We start from the raw sequence: 22,663 nt of genomic DNA, 5'->3' as shown, positions 1-22,663 counted from the left end.
TGGGAATGACCGGTTCGTTGGTGGTGTTTGAATTCAAATTGTCTGGAGAGAGCATCAGCTTTACCATTCCTTGAGCCAGGACGGTAAGTAACATGAAAGTCAAATCGGGAAAAGAACAGTGACCATCTTGCTTGACGGGAGTTAAGGCGTTTGGCTGACCTGATGTATTCCAGATTTCTGTGATCAGTGAGTACAATGAAAGGTCGTTTGGCGCCCTCTAGCCAATGCCTCCACTCCTCGAAAGCCAACTACTTTGGCTAGTAGTTCTCGATCCCCAACATCATAGTTCTTCTCAGCAGCGTTGCGTTTCCTGGAGTAATAAGCACATGGATAGAGCTTAGCGGGGTTACCTTGACGTTGAGACAAGATGGCTCCAATGCCTGTGTGAGAGGCATCCACCTCAACCGTGAACTCGAGCTCTGGATCGGGGTGATGAAGAATCGGTGCGGAGTTAAAACGTTCCTTGAGTTGCTGAAAAGCCTCTGATGCTGCTGTAGGCCAGGCGAGGTAGCACTTGCCTCCCTTAAGCAATGACGTTAACGGAGCGGCTATGGTGCTGAAGTTGCGTATGAAACGTCTGTAGAAGTTGGCAAACCCCAGGAAACGCTGCAGATCCGTTGTGGTCTTGGGTGTGGGCCAGTTTAACACTGAGTTGATTTTCTTCTCATCCGGATAAGGTTGTATGCATTGCGAAGGTCAAGCTTGGTAAAGTATTTTGCAGAATGGAGCATTTCTAGGGCGGCTGGAACCAGTGGCAGAGGGTAGCGGAACTTGACTGTGATCTCATTGACTGTAATCCTCCATCCTTCTTTTTGACAAAGAAGAAACCTGCTGACGCTGGTGAGGTGGATGGTCGAGTTTGTGACAGTTACCGGTGATGGCAAAAGTATTTGAATCCTTTATAAATGAACAAGTAAAACAATTTTTAACTGAAAATGCAATTTTAAATAAATTTCAGTCAGGCTTCAGATCCGGTCACAGTACTATAACAGCAGCCATATCGGTCATAAATTATGTTATAAATTGCTTGGATAGTGAACAGTATTGTGCAGCTTTATTTGTAGACCTTACCGAAGCATTTGACTCTGTAGATCATACAGTTTTGTTGCAAAAACTCAGGTGTGTGGGTTTTAGACAGAAAATTATAGTTCATCAGAGTTAAAAATTATAAAAGGTGTCCCACAGGGATCTATTTTAGCACCCATTTTATTTTCAATATATATTAATGATTTGGGATGTGGGATAACCCCAGCTAAAATTCATTTCTACGCTGATGACACTGTTATTTATACAGTAGCACGTTCCTTGGACCAAGCTGTATTTTTTTGCAAGAATCTTTTAGGACATTGCAACTTTCATTGTCAAATTTAAAATTGGTATTAAATTCTAATAAAACGAAATATATGTTTTTTACCAGACATGGCATTAAATCGGATTACTTTATTTTAAGTTTAGAGAGTGAGAGTATAGAAAGAGTTAGTTGCTACAAATATTTGGGTATATGGCTGGATGAAAGGCTGAGTTTTAAGGTACATATTGAAAATCTATTAAAAAAGTATCTGTTTTTTGTATCGTTTAAAGAAATGTTTTCCCTTTGAAGCAAGGGAGAGAATTATACAAGGTTGTTTTGCTTCGGTGCTGGATTATGGTGATGTGACTTAGATGCATGCAAGTTCTTCTATTTTAAAAAAGTCGGATTATGTATACCATGCTGCATTACGATTTGTGACTTGTGCTTCTTCTCACACTCATCATTGTAGCTTGTATGAATTAGTGGGTTGGTCCTCTTTGTTTCAGAGGAGAAAAATACTGTGGCGGGAGGAGCAAACGACAGACACAGTGGGTGTGGTGTCAAGCCTCGGAGAGGTTTTTATTAAACAATAAAAGGTAAAATAAAGTGTCCAAAGGGGGAAAAATGTGTCCAAATAAACGGGGAATCTGGTGTCCTCGTTGTGCTGCGGGGCTTGTGCAGGAGGGTAGTGTTAAGAAGGGAAGGGGCGGAGTCCGGTGGCCGCACGCGCTCCCCTCTCGGGGCCAGGAGCGAGTGGCGGCGTCTCTTGCGCGGCTTCTTCCAACTCCTGGGTTCCCGGCGCTTCTGGGGGATTCGACGGCCTGGCATCCTGGCCCGTCAGCCGTCTCACGGGTGCGGCAATCCTCCTCCTCGACGCACCCTTCCTGGACCCACGAGGACACCAGCGTGCATGCACGGGGAAGAGACCGGTCTCCCGAGGAGAGGCGCGCTCGGCATTTAAACGGCGGCGGTGATGAGGCTCTATTCACATCAGGTGCGCCTCATCACACGCCGCCAGCCCTGGCTGTTTCAGCGCCCCTCCTCTCTCACACACCCACTCCTGTCGGGAGCCTGGTGAAGGGCGGCGAATACGGGACGGGGTGGTGATGACAATAAGGGGGGAGGCAGCCGACTCGTCACAATACATATGTTGTTGTTTACAGCTAAGGCCTTGTTAGGTTAATTACCCTCTTATATATGTAGTCTACTATCTTATTATACTTGTCATTATAGTACAAGATCGACTGATAGATTGCTTTTACATGTTCCTAGAGTTTACACAGAGTTTGGCAAAACTGCTTTCTCTTTTTATGCACCTTTCTTATGGAATGAGAGAGTATTTTAATGTTGGAAAAACTTCCTTCGCTAAATACCTTTAAAAATGTTTTATGGTCTAACTGTAAGGAAACGTGTAAATGTTTTAATTAAGTATTAAGGTTTTTTTGTGTGTGTATGAGTTTTAATGTATATGTATACTGTTTTGTGTGAAACTTTTTTGCGATGCCATTTTGGCCAGGACTCCCTGGAAGAAGAGATTTTATATCTCAATGGGACTATCCTGGTAAAATAAAGGAAATATTAATAAAACGGTGTGAGCCTGAACGTGCCCCAGGTTTGAAAATGTCGTAGCGTCTGTGATAGTTCAAGACGGGTTTGGATAACTTTGCTGACCTGCTCATAATAAACGAGCTTCAGCGACCACAACGAGCACCGATTTGGTCACGATCCGGGGGTTTTGTCGCAGACTATGGAAATCTATCTACGACAACAAAATCCAGCCAAAAAGTCCCGTAGTGTGAGCCTGCCTTAAAAATAAAACAATCCAGAATTGTCAAAACGTCAACAACTGGATTCAGCTAATGCAGGATAAAACCAAGGCCGAATTCAAAATGGCAGAAATTAATACAAGTATGCTATTTTTAATTATGCTCAAGTTTCACACAGTTGCATAAGCTCCAACTCATGCAAGTCTGGAGAATCGTGAGGATTAATGAAGAGGGAGGAGTTATCATTAATTAGCTGAAATCTGTAGAGTACAAAAAGACCAAAAGGCTGCACTTCTACTTTGTGACTAGCTATTGAACAATGGCTGGAAGTTGGTGTTTGTTTCAGATTTTGGCAGTTTGTGTTTTCTGTCATGCTGTCCCACAGTGGAGTAATTTGCCTCAGAACCCTCAAGCTCTGATGTTCCAGCAAACTGACCAGCGGTTTCAGAAGCCAGCTCAACAGCAAACTGACCAGCGGTTTCAGAAGCCAGCTCAACAGCAAACTGACCAGCGGTTTCAGAAGCCAGCTCAACAGCAAACTGACCAGCGGTTTCAGAAGCCAGCTCAACAGCAAACTGACCAGAGGTTTCAGAAGCCAGCTCCACAGCAAACTGACCAGCGGTTTCAGAAGCCAGCTCCACAGCAAACTGACCAGCGGTTTCAGAAGCCAGCTCCACAGCAAACTGACCAGCGTTTTCAGAAGCCAGCTCAACAGCAAACTGACCAGCGGTTTCAGAAGCCAGCTCAACAGCAAACTGACCAGCGGTTTCAGAAGCCAGCTCAACAGCAAACTGACCAGAGGTTTCAGAAGCCAGCTCAACAGCAAACTGACCAGAGGTTTCAGAAGCCAGCTCAACAGCAAACTGACCAAAGGTTTCCTCAGCAGTTTCAGAAGCCAGTGGCCCAGGCAGAGCCCCTTGATAAATGTGCTGTAGCAGATTACGAGCAGATCCAATGTGGACAACCTGGGATCAGTGGTGCTGAGTGTGACGCTATCAACTGCTGCTTTAACGGACAGCAGTGTTACTATGGGAGGGCAGGTAAGCTTTCTCAATCTTATTCTGTTCATTTTAAACAGATTCTCAGTACTAACCTGTTCTTGTACCTGTTGTTCCAGTGACTGTCCAGTGTATTAGAGATGGTCAGTTTGTGGTAGTGGTGTCTAGAGACGTTACTCTGCCTAGACTGAGTCTGGATTCGGTTAGTCTACTGGGTGGAAATGACCCACCTTGCGGTCCTGTGGAGTCCACGCCTTATTTTGCTATATACCAGTTCCCTGTGACCGCATGTGGCACGAGCATGATGGTGAGCAGCTGCTTCTGGTGTAATTCTGCTTTGCTTATGGACTGGATGCCAACAGTGTTGCTATTCACAGGAGGACCGTGGATATGTGGTGTATGAGAACAGAATGACCTCCTCATATGAAGTTGGCATTGGACCGTTTGGTTCCATCACAAGGGACAGTCATTTTGAGTAAGTGATCTATGACTTGGTGTGAATTTTAACCTTTGATAAATGCTACAAGCTCACCGTCTGTTGTCCAGGCTTCTCTTTCAGTGTAGGTACTCTGGAACTTCTGTTGAAGCACTGGTTGTGGAGGTGAACTCTGTTCCTCCACCTCCACCAGTAGCTGCTCCTGGACCTCTCAGGGTGGAGCTCAGGCTGGCCAATGGCCAATGTGTCACCAAAGGGTGTGCAGAAGGTAAGGCCTTATCCTGTCTCCCTAAAGCCTTTCAGACTTGAGTCTGGTTAAACCCCAGTGTTCATCCTCAGGGGATGAGGCCTACATGTCTTACTACAGTGACGCTGATTATCCCGTCACAAAAGTCCTGCGGGAGCCTGTGTATGTTGAGGTGCGCATTATGGAGAGGACTGACCCCAACATTGTCCTGATGCTGGGACGTTGTTGGGCGACTTCAACCCCCAGTCCACTCAGTCTCCCCCAGTGGGACCTTCTGGTTGATGGGTGAGTGTACAGCCGATCTTTTATCCAGTTTGTCTACTGGGAGGCACTTTCTAACCTTCTCCCTCTCCTCTTCAGATGCCCTTACCAGGACGACCGTTATCTGACCACACTGGTTCCAGTGACTGGATCGTCTGGTCTTCAGTTCCCAACCCACTACAAGCGCTTTGTTGTGAAGATGTTCACATTTGTAGCTCCAGCCTCACTGGCTCCTCTGCAGGAAACTGTATGCCCCCATTACTTGAACGGTTTTGTTTTTACTAGTGGATTCTATGACTTGCTCCTCTCTTCCCTGTCAGATCTTCATCCACTGCAGCACAGAGGTGTGCCATCCATCTTCTGGCTCTTGTGAGCAAAGCTGCACCAGGAAACGTGAGTGCTTGCTTTAACTTGACCAGCAGAACTGAAAATTTATAAGAGCGTTCACGCCCCTAAAATCTTCTCTTTCAGGAAGAGACACTGCTATCAAGGCCAGCTCGAGTGAGCAGACAGTGGTTTCTAGTGGAGAAGTTACTCTGGTCCTGTAAATCTAGTGATTTTAATAAAAAGATCTTTTTGTCTAATGGTACTTTTCACTTTGCCGAATCTGATATTACTTGCCTCTTCCGAGTTTGTGGGGGTTTTTTTTTTTCTCCCCCACACTTTTAAACCAAGGTTCCACGACCTTTTGTACAGTCATGCCTCGACTTGATAACCTGGGCCACCGCATAGGGTACCAAATTAAGGGTTAATCACTAACTTTTTGTTAACTGGACATTTAGCCCAACATGCATTCATCACATCCAAGTCACCTTTATTTATGTAGAGCTTTTAACAATGCAAATTGTCAAAGCAAAACTGCACTATCAAAATAGGAAAATGTTGTCAACGTAAAATGACAAGATTAAGCTCCTTTCAGTTAAAGGAATTTCATTATTCAGTGTTCAGTTTAAATGGTGTCTTTTGCAATCAGGTCGACATCAGCAAGGAACCAAAATTCCATCGGTGCCAGAATGGAGAGAAACCAGGCTCTGTCGGGGGGCAAGTTCTCCTCTGGCCAAACGAACCAGCAGTTCAACTGCAGCACAGTCAGATTGTAAGGGTTCCAGTGGTCTCTTCCCGATGCTGTCTAAGTGGCGGGGTCCTCTCTGGGGCTCATCTAGGTGTCCAGGGGCCTGTTACATAAAACAAGTTTACCAAATAGGTCAGGTTTATTTTAGTTGGTTTGATTTATTGTCAGTTGATTTGGTTCTAAATAAGTCAGACTAACTGAAATAAACCTGACTTATTTGGTAAACTTGTTTTATGAAACGCGACCCTGGTCTCCACTGATGTTCAGGGCTGTAGAGGTCATCTCTGGGTGCTAATCCACCATCTGATCTGGATATGAACTGGATCTGGTGCCTGCAGTGACCATCTGGGCTGGATACGGACTGGATTGGGCGGCTAAGGTGACCTCTGAATAAGAGAAAAACAGACTAATATTAGTGTAGATGTCAATCTTCTTACGATGTAACGAGTACATTGTGTTATGGGGAGTGTTCCTGGACCTAATTAATGCAGCCTAACAATCCTTTAACGGATTTGAATATTAGAAGTGTGTGTGTACGCCATGATAAAGAGATGGGTCTTTAATCCAAATTTAAACTGACAGTGTGTCTGCCTCCCGAACAGTGTTCGGTACATTGTTCCAGAGTTTGGGCGCTAAATAGAAAAAGGATCTACCTCCCTCAGTTGATTTTGATATTCTAGGTATTATCAAATGGCCAGAGTTTTGAGAACGTAATGGATGTGGAGCAGAGCAGCCATCAAGTGTTAGACGATGTTCTAGGTTATTACTTTTGGGGGTTTTAGGTCCTAAATTAACACCTATTTTTAACACCTCTAACTTCGTGTTTCCTGATGATATTGTACATGTAAATCGTGAAAGTAACGGCCCTAGTACTGAGCTTTGAGGTACTCCATGCTGCACTTGTGATCGATATACCTCTTCATTCACTGCTACGAATTTATGGCGGTCAGATAAGTACGATTTGAACCATGCTAATGCACTTCCAATAATGTCAAAGTTTTCTAGTCTATTCAAAAGAATGTTGTGAACAATAGCGTTGAACGTAACGCTAAGATCCAGTACCACTAATAGAGATACAACCACGATCAGATGATAACAGCAGGTCATTTGTAACTCAGAGCAGTCTCAGTACTATGGGAAGGTCTAAATACTGACTGGAAATCCACACATATAATTTTTCTCTAAGAAGGACTATAACTGTGAGGATACTACCTTTTCTAGCATCTTTGACAGAAAAGGGAGATACGAGATCGCTCTGTAATTAACTAGATCTTGGGGGTCAAGTTGTTTTTTTTTTAATGAGAGGCTTAATAACAGCCAATTTAAAGGTTTTGGGGACATATCCTAATGACAAATTAATAATAGCCAAAAGAGGATCTATGACTTCTGGAAGCACCTCTTTTAGTAGTTTAACTGGAATAGGGTCTAACATGTTGTTGGTTTAGCTGATTTAACAAGTTCACACAATTCTTCCTTTCCTATAGTAGAGATGGCCTAGGACCTAAATGCATTGCTGATATGCTCACGGAATAGTAACCTAATGGACCACTCAGACCATTAGTATAGAGTCAGTTAGAAATACCAAGGGTTCACACAAAACAAGGGGAGTCCGCTTTTAGCTATTATGTCACACACCATTGGAACCAGCTTCCAGAAGAGATCGGGGGGCTGTTCCATAAAAGACGCTAAGAAAAGCGGGGATTAAAGTCCAAAACCTGACTTGAAATAACCTAACAAATCGGGACTAAAGCGGTTCCATAAACGACAATTCAAGTTCACGCAATCTGACTAATGCTATCCAGGTTCAGTGAGTCAGGATAATGTGATGTACACGCTTATTCTGAAGCAGCCCTTAATGTCGATCATGGATCAAATCGATCCACCATAGCAAACAGCGAATATTTGTGCTGTTTAACGCATTTGAAACATTGTGTTTTCCTCAGTGCATAATTGATACGTCACAGGTATATTTTTTACATCTGTAAATGTCAGAAAGCCATGCAAATATATCCATTTAGCTGTCAGGAGTGGGCGGGGCTTATGCGAGAGAACGAGCGCTGCGCTACACACACAGAGCAGAATAGAATACTAGCGCAAGAATTCTGAATAAAATATACATTCTGCTAAAATATGTTGTTGGACATTAAATGTGACACATAGAATTTTAATTTCCTACATATGTGTATTTTTATGATAGCCGCTTTTTTTAAAAATAAAGCATAATTTTAATTTAAGCATAATTAAAAATAGCATAGTTGTATTAATTTCTGCCATTTTGAATTCGGTCTTGGTTTTATCCTGCATTAGCTGAATCCAGTTGTTGACGTTTTGACATTTCTGGATTGTTTTATTCTTAAGGCAGGCTCACACTACGGGACTTTTGGCTGGATTTTGCTGTCGTGGACAGATTTCCATAGTCTGCGACAAAACCCCGGGATCGTGACCAAATCGGTGCTACAATAAAAATAATAAGGTCATATAGATCATAACACAGTCTCGGAGGTAAGAAGTGGATTATCCTTCACCTGAAATGCGAGGCAAATGTTGGATCACAATAATTAGGAACCACAGTTTCCACAAATCCCTTCACTCAATTGGGATGTTGTCTTTTATTCTGGACGGCAAGAGCAATGACTGTAACATCGAGCGTATTTTGCAGTATTAAACACGTATTTACACCGATTTCATCAGACTCTGTTCAACGCACCACCGTTTACGTTTGATAAACGTTTTGCACCGTTTTTTCAGGGCTGAACTCAGCCCTGTTTGATATTATCGCCATGTGATCTGGTAATGTGAGTGACACAATGACATGATGGAACTAATCCAGCCAATCACAGTGCAGATGGTATAATCGGTCTTATCATGGATCTTTATGAAGAGAAACGAAAATCCACAAATTAATCAAATCAACTAAGTTTCATTGTACTGTTTAATTAACTCCAACTCTTTCTGCAGTACTGACAGTTCTTGTTATCCACGTCTTCCAAGTCATTGTTTCTGCCATATTCCCTTTTGTCGTGGTTTCTTCTTTCTTTCAGATAAAATAACTGCACAGACCAATTGAAGGGCCAGTTGATCATCCATGCTTGAAGATTGATTGATCCAAGATGGCGGCGCGGTCAGACGCAGCGTCTGCTCCGGGTCCCAAAGACGGTGCTTTTTATGTCTTTTAATGTCATCTGTTCGTCTCCAAATAGTGTAAAATTACCGCTAACTCACAAGGAAATCACTCCCAAACACATATATGATCGCCAAAGCCTTTTGGATATCGGCAACGCGTACAAACACCAACTCTCGCCGGCGGCTACTGAGAAGCTACGAGGCCTTTGTTTACTACTGGAGCTGGACCTCGAGACCACGGCCTCGCCTAATGACGCTACCCGCACAAGGCAGCGTCGCAAGCTGCGTGAGAGAGGACGGAAGCGCGGTAAGCGCAGAGGTATACGAGCTAGGCTAAGAGCTAACCCCACAAGACCGGCTCTTCCAACAGTCATGCTCTCAAACGTTCGCTCTCTGGAAAACAAACTGGACTTAATTCAACTCAGTCGGTCTACACAGCATGAGGCAAGGGATTGTTGTGTGTATGTTTTCACTGAAACATGGCTAAACGACAACATCCCGGAATCCGCCATTCAGCAGTACGGGCTAACCAGCTACCGAGCGGATAGAGATTCATCACTATCTGGCAAGACCCGGTGTCTTGTGTGTGTATATCAACAAAGACTGGTGTAACAATGCTGCGGTATTATCAAAACACTGTTCATCGCTGGTGGAGTTTATGTTTGTGAAGTGTCTACCGTTCTACCTACCGCGGGAGTTCACGGCCATTGTTATTGTCTCGGTTTACATCCCCCCCCCGTGTGCAAACGCTAAAGACGCGCTTCGTGAACTGTATAGCGCCATCAGTGAACAACAAACAAATAACCCCAGCGGCTTTTTCATCATAGCCGGTGACTTCAACCACACAAACTTAAAGACAGTTTTGCCAAAGTTCTACCAACATGTGACTTTGCAACAAGGGGAAACAACACACTGGACTTTGTTTACACAACAGTAAAGAACGCTTACAAGTCTGTACCCCGCCCCCACCTCGGGTACTCAGACCCCATCTCTGTTATGCTAATCCCAGCATATAGACCACTTCTCAAACTCATCAAACTGGTTCAAAAGCAGATCACAGTATGGCCAGACAATGCCACCTCAGCACTACAGGACTGCTTTCAGTGCACAGACTGGAACATGTTTAAAGAGGCAGCCACCTACAACAACCACACAGACCTGCATGAGTACACCGAAACTGTGACTGCTTACATCAAAAAGTGCACTGATGATGTGACAGTCACCAAGACCATCACCACACGTGCAAACCAGAAGCCATGGATGACAGCAGAGGTTCGTGGGCTGCTAAAGACCAGAGATGAAGCATTCAGATCAGGAGATAAAGCAGCCCTCAAAACAGCAAGAGCCAATCTGTCCTGTGGCATCAAAAATGCAAAACGGTCATATGCTCAAAAATATCAACAATCAATTCACAGACAGCAGAGACACACAGTGCCTGTGGCAAGCCATTCAGACCATCACTGACTACAAGCCCCCACCACAGGCCTGTGATGATGACACATCCCTCCCCGATGCACTGAACCACTTTTATTCATGGTTTGAAATGCAGAATGACACACCTGCACAAAAACTGCCCACACCTCCCAACGACCGGGCGCTCTGTCTGTAAGGAAAACCTTATCTAGGATTAACCCACGCAAGGCTGCGGGTCCTGACAACATACCTGGCCATGTTCTGAGAGACTGTGCTGCACAGCTGACTGATGTCCTAAGAGATATCTTCAACACCTCGCTGAGCCAGGCAGTCGTCCCCACATGTCTCAAATCCACAACAATCATACCGGTACCAAAGAAATCACCTGTGTCCTGTCTAAATGACTACCATCCCATAGCACTGACTCCAATCATGATGAAGTGCTTTGAGAGGCTAGTCATGCACAACATCAAAACCAGCCTCCCCAACACACTCGACCCGCTCCAGTTTGCATACCGTCCAAACCGCTCTATGGATTCCCTCCACCCTCCACCTGGCTCTTACTCACCTAGAAAATAAAGACTCCTATGTTAGAATGCTGTGCATTGACTTCAGCTCGGCATTCAACACAATAATCCCACAACAGCTCATAAATAAACTAAACCTGCTGGGCCTTAACAATTCCCTTTGTAATTGGATCCTGGACTTTCTAACCGGAAGACCTCAGTCAGTCCGTGTCGGACCTCAGTCCGTCCGTGTCCCTGGCTGAATGGTGTGGCACAAACAATCTGTCCCTCAATGTGGAGAAGACAAAGGAGGTTGTGATGGACTTCAGGAGAAACTTCGTTGACCACCCCCCACTGACCATCGACAGCTCGACTGTGGAGAGAGTCAGTAGCACTAAATTCCTGGGGGTGCACATCACAGAGGATCTCACCTAGACCACCAACACCATGTCACTCTCCAAAAAGGCACAATAGCGCCTACACTTTCTCCGCCGGCTGAAAAGAGCAAGTCTCCCTCCACCCATCCTCACCACATTCTACAGAGGCACCATTGAGAGTGTGCTGACCAGCTGCATCACTGTCTGGTACGGGAACTGCAGTGCTGCTGACCGCAAGACCCTCCAGCGGACAGTGAACACAGCTGCAAAGATCATCGGTGCCCCTCTCCCCTCCATCCTGGACATTTTCCTTCCTTGATGCTCCAGCAAAACCAACAGCATCGTGAAGGACTCCACCCATCCCTCCCACAGTCTCTTCCAGCTCCTACCATCAGGAAGACGGTACCGGAGCATCAGAGCCCGCTCTGCCAGACTGCTCAACAGCTTTTACCCCAGGCTGTGAGAGCCCTGAACTCAAATCACCCCGCCCCCCTCTGAAACCCCATGCAAACAGCTACCTCCTGAAACATGATATTTGTTATTGTTTTGCAGTGAAAATATACCATGGACAACCTTCTTCTATTGTTATAACTTTTCTGACTTCGAGAACCATTGTAGGGCTCCAGACTAACATTTGAGGACACCAGTGCCATTAAGTTCTACAGAAGGTGGCACCAGCACCTGACAGTAAAGCACTCACCCTAATCGCACATGTACATAACGGAGATGTCTGTTTGATGTCTGCCTTTACATATACAAGACGTATTTTTTAGGGTGTTTGCTCATCTGCAATATACGTCTCTAAGACGTTTCCTGTCAGATGTCAAATAAACATTTATTAGAATGCATGTAAAACTGCTTCTGAGGCGTTTATCAGATTACAAGGCAGATGTTTCCCTGGGCCCGTATTCATGAAGAATTTTAATGCAAAAAGTAGCTCCTAGTGACAAAATTCTAAGACAATTCTTAGAAATGTGGGCGTTTACTCTTAAAATTAAAGAAAAAATCCCAGTAAAGAAAAAAGTAATTCAGAACGCATCTTAACTTTTAAAAGAGGTCTTAAGGTCAAACTTGTTAGGAGTACGGACGAGGACTTTTAAGGGGCTTAAGAGTTTCTTTAACAGCGGAGAAAATGGACGAAAATGAAGAGGGAGAAGAAATGTGTTGCACACAATGCATGACAGTGAGTTAATAAGACACTACACATTAGTTCGTGCAGGGATCATGTGTGTGACTGATCTTATTAAAGACATGCTAACATCTCAGACACTGCGCAGAATTGCCATAGCGCCAGAAATCACTACATTAACATATTTGGCAACTGGAAAAATGCAACTATGCAGCAGTGATGATTTGGGTCTGTTACAGCACTTATTAGGCTTATATGTCTCTGTTAATTTCCTATAAAACACAGTAAATATGCAGGGCCGGAGCCAGGGGGGCCATGCCCCCCCCCCCAAACGAGTTACTGTGCCCCCCCACTTTCCCTCCTCTCAAGTCAAGTCAAGTCAAGTCAGCTTTATTGTCAATTCTTCCACATGTACAGCACATACATACAGAGAATTGAAATTGCATTACTCTCAGACCCTTGGTGCATACAGTTAACATTAAACACGTTCAGATACAGATAAATACAGTTTAAACATATGTACATACAACTATACAAATATACAAATGAGGATATTGTAGAAAAAAACAAGAATTAGATCGATAAAGTGGCGTAAGGCGCATGGCAGATAGAGTGCAAAACCAGTAAAATAAAAACAACACTGTGTAGATATATTTGTAGTGCAAAAGAGCTTATCAGTCTGAGGACATTGTAGAAAATAAAAAAAAGAGAGATAGATAAAGTGCATAAGGCACATGGCAGAATAGATGGAGTGCAAACCAGTTGAATGTACAAAAACAAAACTGTGCAGATTTGTTTTGTTATGAGTGTAGTGCAAGAAGAGCTTATCAGTCTGTTAAAGTGACAAGTCGAAGTGACTGTTCGGATAGATTTTTGTCAGACTATCCGAAGAGGTAATTTGCAGTCAATGTTGGATGGGTAGTGATCAGCCAATGCTGCACAAGTGACAGGTGCCGGTCACAGTTTGTTGGTCGGTGGGGAGGGGTGGGGGGTGTCACAGAGTCAGAGTTCCTAGTGTGTTGCTGTGTTAAATGGGGGTGAAAGAGAGGAGGGGGGGCAAGGACGGGAGGGAGTTCAGCTTCCTGACAGCCTGATGTATGAAGCTGTCCTTCAGTCTGCTGGTCCTCGCCTGGAGACTCCGCAGTCTCCTCCCTGATGGCAGCAGACTGAAGAAGCTGTGTGTCGGGTGGGTGGGATCACCTGCAATGCGGAGGGCTTTGCGGGTGAGACGGGTGCTGTAGATGTCCTGGAGGGAGGGGAGAGAGACACCAACGATCTTCTCAGCTGCTCTCACTATGCGTTGAAGTGACTTGCGGCAGGATGCGTTGCAAGCGCCATACCACACAGTGATGCAGCTAGTTAGGATGCTCTCGATGGTGCCTCTGTAGAAGGTGCACATGATGGGGGTCGGGGCTCTGGCTCTTCTGAGTTTGCGGAGGAAGTAGAGACGCTGCTGTGCTTTCTTGGCCAGTGCTACAGTGTTGTTAGTCCAGGAGAGGTCCTCAGTGATGTGCACACCCAGGAACTTGGTGCTGCTCACTCTCTCCACAGTCGCACCGTTGATGGTCAGAGGGGCATGCTGAGTGTGTACTCTCCTGAAGTCAACAACAATCTCCTTCGTCTTCTTCACATTCAGAGAGAGATTGTTGTCACTGCACCACCCGGCCAGGCGGCTCACCTCGCTCCTGTAGTTTGTCTCATCTCTGTTGCTGATGAGACCCACCACAGTCGTGTCATCCGCAAACTTAATGAAAATGTTGGAGTTGTGTGATGGTGTGCAGTCGTGGGTCAGCAGAGTGAAGAGGAGGGGGCTCAGCACACATCCTTGGGGGGCCCCAGTGTTCAGTGTGATGGTGCTGGATGTGTTACTGCCGACCCGTACTGCTTGAGGTCTCCCGGTCAGGAAGTCCAACAGCCAGTTGCACAGAGAGGTATTGAGCCCCAGCTGGGCCAGTTTGTGAGTGAGCTGTTGAGGGATGATTGTGTTGAATGCTGAACTGAAGTCTATGAACAGCATCCTGACATATGAGTCTTTTTTCTCCAGATGTGTGAGGGCTGGGTGGAGGGCAGTGGTGATGGCATCATCGGTCGAGCGGTTGGACCTATATGCAAACTGGAAGGGGTCCAGGGAGGGAGGGAGGGAGGGAGGGAGGGGGGGGAGGGGGGGAGGGGGGGAGGGCAGACTTGATGTGGTGCAAGACTAGCCGTTCAAAGCACTTCATGAGGATGGGAGTGAGTGTTATTGGACGGTAGTCATTGAAACAGGATGGAGATGACTTCTTAGGGACTGGAATGATGGTGGTAGCTTTGAAGCATGTGGGGACAACAGCCTGATTTAGTGAGATGTTGAAGATGTCTGTGAAGACCTCAGTGAGTTCCACTGCACAGTCTCTCAGTACACGCCCAGGAATGTTGTCAGGACCCGGAGCTCTCCCCTCCTTGCTGAACGCGATCGATTTTGAAAGTGAAAGTACCGATAAAACAGCGCACATAATGTGATTGCACGCTTTAGCGAGCGTCAGCAACTGCACGAGATCACAGATTGCAGCCCCCCCCCCGACACACACACACAACGTGATTTGTGCCCCCCTAGAAATTTAAATGTAAGTATGACAGCATGGTAAATAAAAAATTAAGAATATATATATACATATATAATGTGTGTGTGTGTGTGTGTGTGTGTGAGAAAGAGCGAGAGGAAACATTCCGCCAGTAATTTCAAAGTGAAGGCTTATAATATACCCTACTCTTAAAAGCACTCTTTTATTTCCTTCTTGACAACCAACCAATCACAGTCTTCAAAAGATTGTGTCATACATAGCAACGGGGTCAACCCCGCCTCCTCACTAAGATGAACGTTTTTGTCTTTTCCTTACTCAGAGTTGCTCTCAGATCGGTCCCGAATCACTCTTAAGCTAAGACTCCTACGTAAAAGTTTTTAAGCTAAATTAAGAGTTTTCTGAGAGGATTCTTAGGATCTTTATGAATACGGGCCCAGATCTTTAACAGACGTCTTGAAGATTTACTTGTGCTGTCAGGGTAGTTGAGATGCAGATAAAATGTACTTTTATTGTCATTCATAATGTCTCAATATAATTTGATAAAAAAAAAAAAAAAAAAAAAATATATATATATATATATATATATACACTCACCTAAAGGATTATTAGGAACACCTGTTCAATTTCTCATTAATGCAATTATGTAATCAACCAATCACATGGCAGTTGCTTCAATGCATTTAGGGGTGTGGTCCTGGTCAAGACAATCTCCTGAACTCCAAACTGAATGTCAGAATGGGAAAGAAAGGTGATTTAAGCAATTTTGAGCGTGGCATAGTTGTTGGTGCCAGACGGGCCGGTCAGAGTATTTCACAATCTGCTCAGTTACTGGGATTTTCACGCACAACCATTTCTAGGGTTTACAAAGAATGGTGTGAAAAGGGAAAAACATCCAGTATGCGGCAGTCCTGTGGGCGAAAATGCCTTGTTGATGCTAGAGGTCAGAGGAGAATGGGCCGACTGATTCAAGCTGATAGAAGAGCAACTTTGACTGAAATAACCACTCGTTACAACCGAGGTATGCAGCAAAGCATTTGTGAAGCCACAACATGCACAACCTTGAGGCAGATGGGCTACAACAGCAGAAGACCCCACCGGGTACCACTCATCTCCACTACAAATAGGAAAAAGAGGCTACAATTTGCACGAGATCACCAAAATTGGACGGTTGAAGACTGGAAAAATGTTGCCTGGTCTGATGAGTCTCGATTTCTGTTGAGACATTCAGATGGTAGAGTCAGAATTTGGCGTAAACAGAATGAGAACATGGATCCATCATGCCTTGTTACCACTGTGCAGGCTGGTGGTGGTGGTGTAATGGTGTGGGGGATGTTTTCTTGGCACACTTTAGGCCCCTTAGTGCCAATTGGGCATCGTTTAAATGCCACGGCCTACCTGAGCATTGTTTCTGACCATGTCCATACCTTTATGACCACCATGTACCCATCCTCTGATAGCTACTTCCAGCAGGATAATGCACCATGTCACAAAGGTCGAATCATTTCAAATTGGTTTCTTGAACATGACAATGAGTTCACTGTACTAAAATGGCCTCCACAGTCACCAGATCTCAACCCAATAGAGCATCTTTGGGATGTGGTGGAACGGGAGCTTCGTGCCCTGGATGTGCATCCCACAAATCTCCATCAACTGCAAGATGCTATCCTATCAATATGGGCCAACATTTCTAAAGAATGCTTTCAGCACCTTGTTGAATCAATGCCACGTAGAATTAAGGCAGTTCTGAAGGCAAAAGGGGGTCAAACACAGTATTAGTATGGTGTTCCTAATAATCCTTTAGGTGAGTGTATATATACAGTATATATAGGGAGTGGAAATGGCCAATAAGTCTGTGCAGCCACATAGTGGTAATTTAATGTCCTTTTTATTTTTAAATAAAAAGGGGTGGTGATGGCGCAGTGGATAAGACACATGCCTTTGGTGTGAGAGACCCGGGTTCGAATCCACTGTGAGACACCAATGTGTCCCTGAGCAAGACACGTAACCCCTAGTTGCTCCAGAGGCGTGCGACCTCTGACATATATAGCAATTGTAAGTCGCTTTGGATAAAAGCGTCAGCTAAATTAGATTAGATTAGATTCAACTTTATTGTCATTTATGCAGAGTACAAGTACAGAGCTAATGAAATGCAGTTAGCATCTAACCAGAAGTGCAAGAATATAGTGTTTTATATACATATAAGTGCAGAGTAAGTGAAGATATGATTTACAGAATATACAGTGGAATTGCTATATACAGTATTGAGCAGAGTATATACAGAATATAAAATAGGAATGCAATGTAGGGATTGTATGTACATTATGAACAGAGCAATGTAGATTATATAGATTACAGATTATATATACACATTATGAACAGCAGGAACGTGAGAACAGTGGTAATAAATAAATACAGCTGGATGAGTGTGCAAAGTATTGATAGAACAATGTATTCTATGCAAAATAGCAGTAGTGCAATATTTTATAGAAATAGTTTACTGTGCTTGTACAGTAACAACTTTAAACAGTTTATAGTGTAATGACTTGAACGATGTGCAGTCTGTGCAAAATATGAGTAGTGCAAATGCATGTGTTTAAAGTACTGTGACCAGTGCAGTAATAAGCAGGTGCAGGTTAGATTGGTGGATTAAATGAATAAATGTAAATGTAAATAAGTGTTTGCTTTCCTACATTATGAAACTTTTAGTTTTATAAATGGAGGCAACCTATGAAGGATGAACAAATGACGTCAATCACACTAAAAATAATTTTCAAATTTGGTAATACTCAAAGCTTTGAAGTGTTGACTTCATTTCACCAAGTTGTTCCTGTAGTTATGTTAAATCCATGGTGAAGCGTGGAGATTTGGGTTTATTGAACAATGTTTTTCCTGGTTTCCACATCAGTGGCATTTGTTCTGATATTTTGAAACAAAAGCCCTGTTCGGACGGGACTAGTTTTCTAAACTAAGTTTGAGTTTCGATTCTTATCACCTGACGTCTGCGATTTTTCATGTACCAGTTCGGACGGGACTAACATCTCCGTGTTTATTACAGAGGTGGGAGGGTCTGGTTTGTACATCTGGGCCCGTATTCCTAAAGATTCTAAGAATCCTCTTAGAGAGCTCCTAATTTAGCTTAAAAATGTCTAACTAGGAGTCTTAGCTTAAAAGTGATTCAGGACCGATCTGAGAGCAACTCTGAGCGAGGAAAAGACAAAAACTTTTATCTTAGTGAGGAGGCAGAGCTGACCCCGTTGCTAGGAATGACACAGTCTTTTGAAGACTGTGATTGGTTGGTTGTCAAGAAGGAAATAAAAGAGCGCTTTTAAGAGTAGGGTATATTATAAGCCTTACTTTGAAATTACAGACGTAATTTTTCCTGTTTTACCGTACTCGCTCTCTCTCTCTTCCTCACACACACACACACACACACACACATTATATATATATATATATATATATATATATTCTTTATTTTTTATTTACCATGCTGTCATACATACAGTATTTTATAGGACATGAACAGAGACATAGCCTAATAAGTGCTGTAACAGATCCAAATCATCACTGCTGCATAGTTGCATTTTTCCAGTTGCCAGATATGTTAATGTAGTGATTACGTCCATTTCTGGCGCTATGACATTTCAGCGCGGTGTCGGAGTTGTTAGTGTGTCTCTAATAAGATCGGTCACAAACATGATCCCTGCACGATCTAATGTGTAGCGTCTTATTAACTCACTGTGTGCAATGCATTTCTTCTCTCCATGTTTCCATTTTCTAAAGAAACTCTTAAGCCCCTTAAAAGTCCTTGTCTGTACTCCTAGAATCGTCCTACCTCCCCCCCCACTGCTTACGGCGCCCCTGCTACTAGGTACTTATACTACATTGACTGGGTTAAATAGAATTGCATTACTAAAAAGAGACTAAAATACAATAGTCTAAAACTAGAATAGTCTAAAACTAGACTAAAATGCCATCAGTTTTTGTCGACTAAAACTAGACAAAACTAGTCATGGATAATTCTGACTAAAATAAGACTAAAATGCTCAGACGTTTAGTTGACTGAAACTTGACTAGACTAAAAAGAGTATGAACCATGACTAAAACTAATAAAAACTAAAATGACAGCTTCACACCAAGACTAGTCTAAAACCAAAATTAAAACAGGCCGCCAAAAACAACACTAATATAGTATGAGCTTGCCATTAGAAACATCTTGGAATGTACAGGCCTCTATTTTCAGACTGTCTCAAAAGAAAGTTGATTTAACATACTCATGATTACGTTGAACCTTTAAGTGTTATTTGAACCCTGTCCCAGCCATAGCTGCTCTATTCTTAAATGCTGCATTATAATTAAAATACAGTCATTCATATTATAAAGTGCTTTTAAAATCTTGCACACTGCAAGATCAATATCCTTCTGTATAGCCCAAAATGTTATTTGTCGGGGTGCAGATTAGCCCTTCACTCATGAGGAAATAAAATACTTCAAATGTATTGAATCAGAATCAGAAAGAGTTTTATTGCCAAGTGTGTTTACACACACAAGGAATTTGTCTTGGTGTTAGGAGCTTCCAGTACAGAAATACAAACATAGTGCAGACAACATATAATTAAGGTAATAAAAACACTTATAATGAAGAGAATAGACAATAAATTATAAATAACAACAGTAATAAAAATAAAAATATGCAGAAAAGAAAAAATGTCCATAGACAGAACTGTGAATGTGCATTTGTCCAATGTACGGATGAAGATTTGATGAGTTATTTACAGATGTACAGTACTGAGGTGTGTTATGTGTTGTTCAGGTGGGATATGGCCTGGGGGGGGAAATGGTCTTGCGTCTAGCTGTTCTGGTGCTCAGTGATCTGTAGAGCCGGCCAGAGGGCAACAGTTCAAAGAGAGAATGATCTGGGTGTGAGGGGTCCAGAGTGACTTTCTTAGCCCTTTTCCTCACTCTGGAGATATAAAGATCTTGGAGGTTGGGTAGAGGGGCACCGATAATCCTCTCAGCAGTCCTGTCTGTTGTAGTCTTCTGATGTATGTTTTGGTAGCTGAGCCAAACCAAAAAGATATAAATGAACAAAGGACAGACTCGATAATGGCAGAGTAGAACTGTTTCAGCAGCTCCTGTCGCAGGTTGAACTTCCTTAGCTGGCAGAGGAAATACAGCCTCTGCTGGGCCTTTCACACAATAGAGTCAATGTGAATGTCCCACTTCAGGTCCTGGGAGATGGTGGTGCCCAGGAACCTGAATGACTCGCTGCAGCCACAGTGCTGTCCGTGATGGTGAGTGGGGGGCGTGCAGGGGGTTCCTCCTAAAGTCTACTATCATCTCCACTGTTTTGAGCGTGTTGAGCTCCAAGTTGTTGTGACTGCACCAGACAGCCAGCTGCTCAACCTCCTGTCTGTAAGCAGACTCATCTCCGTACTTGATGAGGCCGATGACTGTAGTGTCATCCGCAAACTTCAGGAAGTTGACAGAGGGGTCTTTAGATGTGCAATCATTTGTGTAGAGGGAGAAGAGCAGTGGGGAGAGAACACATCCCTGAGGGGCGCCAGTGCTGATGGTGAGAGTCCTGGATGTCAGTTTGCCCAGCCTCACTAGCTGCTGCCTGTCTGTCAGGAAGCTGGTGATCCACTGACAGATGGAGGTGGGCACAGAGTGAAGGTCAGGCATGATGGTATTGAAGGCCGAGCTGAAGTCCACAAATAAGATCCTTGCGTAAGTCCCAGGTTTGTCAAGGTGTTGCAGGATGTAATGCAGTCCCATATTGACAACGTCATCCACAGAACTGTTTGCTCTGTAGGCAAACTGAAGAGGATCCAGCAAGGGTCCAGTGATGTCCTTCAGGTAGGCCAGGACCAGTCGCTCAAATGACTTCATGATTCATCTTCATGTATTGAAATACATATGTATTGTAAAATCATCTTGGATCAATCAATCTTCAAGCATGGATGATCAACTGGCCCTTCAATTGGTCTGTGCAGTTATTTTATCTGAAAGAAAGAAGAAACCACGACAAAAGAGAATATGGCAGAAACAATGGCTTGGAAGACGTGGATAACAAGAACTGTCAGTACTGCAGAAAGAGTTGGAGTTAATTAAACAGTACAATGAAAGGTGGTATTATATGCACAATCTATGCATTTGTTAAATTTACTTCTAGTTAGTTGATTTGATTAATTTGTGGATTTTCGTTTCTGTTCATAAAGATCCATGATAAGACCGATTATACCATCTACACTGTGATTGGCTGGATTAGTTCCATCATGTCATTGTGTCACTCACATTACCAGATTACATGGTGATAATATCAAACAGGGCTGCGTTCAGCCCCGAAAAATGGTGCAAAACGTTTATTAAACGGAAACGGTGGTGCGTTGAACACCCTGTTCTGATGTTCTGAAGTGTTGCAACTATGGCAGCTGAGAAGGCCATTCTTTGTGTTGTTTTTGAAGAATTTTTGGAGCCTGATGAAATCGGTGTAAATACGTGTTTAATACTGCAAAATATGCTCGATGTTACAGTCATTGCCCTTGCCGTCCAGAATAAAAGACAACATCCCAATTGAGTGAAGGGATTTGTGGAAACTGTGGTTCCTAATTATTGTGATCCAACATTTGCCTCGCATTTCAGGTGAAGGATAATCCACTTCTTACCTCCGAGACTGTGTTATGATCTATATGACCTTATTATTTTTATTGTGATTATGAGGCTTATCATTATTGCTGATCACTGTTGTTGTGCTATGATATTGTAATATTTACCATTATATAATCAGAGGAGCATAGAACATTTTATGAAAGTGTCACTCCACAATACAATAGCAAAATATAAAAATATGTATAGTATTTTTATGTTACATTAATCAGTGTCTAGCACACTTTCCTAAGGAAAGCATACGGACCGGAACAGAAGACATTGCAATTACTACATGATATTTAGACAGACCTAAAGAAGTTCCAGATTTATACTTGTGCTCTTATTATTTCAGTTATTTTGCTTTTAATGTAAATAAACGTGTGCAAACAATATACTTGCTCTTGTGAATTTATTTTGATGTTAATTACATTTACTTACAAATTCACCATCATCATGTTGATATGCTATGTTACTATAAAACTCTTATGACAAACGTCTTAATATCTTCAATTGTTGCGTATACTGAGCTGCAGTGGACACATTTGTAAACGACTTCACTTGGACCCATAGTGCGAGCTGTCTCTTTAATACCGCGTGGTTTATATACATGTTTCTGCTGAATGGGCTGACATTTTTGAAACACCCACCAAACATGAGAAAACGTATCTCAAACCCTGTTACACACCGTTTCCAGGAAACATGTCGTTCAATCTGGAAACCATAGCAAAACGTTAGGCAACGGTGTGAGCCTGAACGTGCCCCAGGTTTGAAAATGTCGTAGCGTCTGTGATAGTTCAAGACGGGTTCGGATCACGTTGCTGACCTGCTCATA

Source organism: Barbus barbus (genome assembly GCF_936440315.1).
Source record: "Barbus barbus genome assembly, chromosome: 24".
In the NCBI taxonomy this organism is placed as follows: Eukaryota; Metazoa; Chordata; class Actinopteri; order Cypriniformes; family Cyprinidae; genus Barbus; species Barbus barbus.
The sequence above is the reverse complement of the archived record's forward strand: the minus strand, read 5'-3'. Positions refer to the sequence as shown.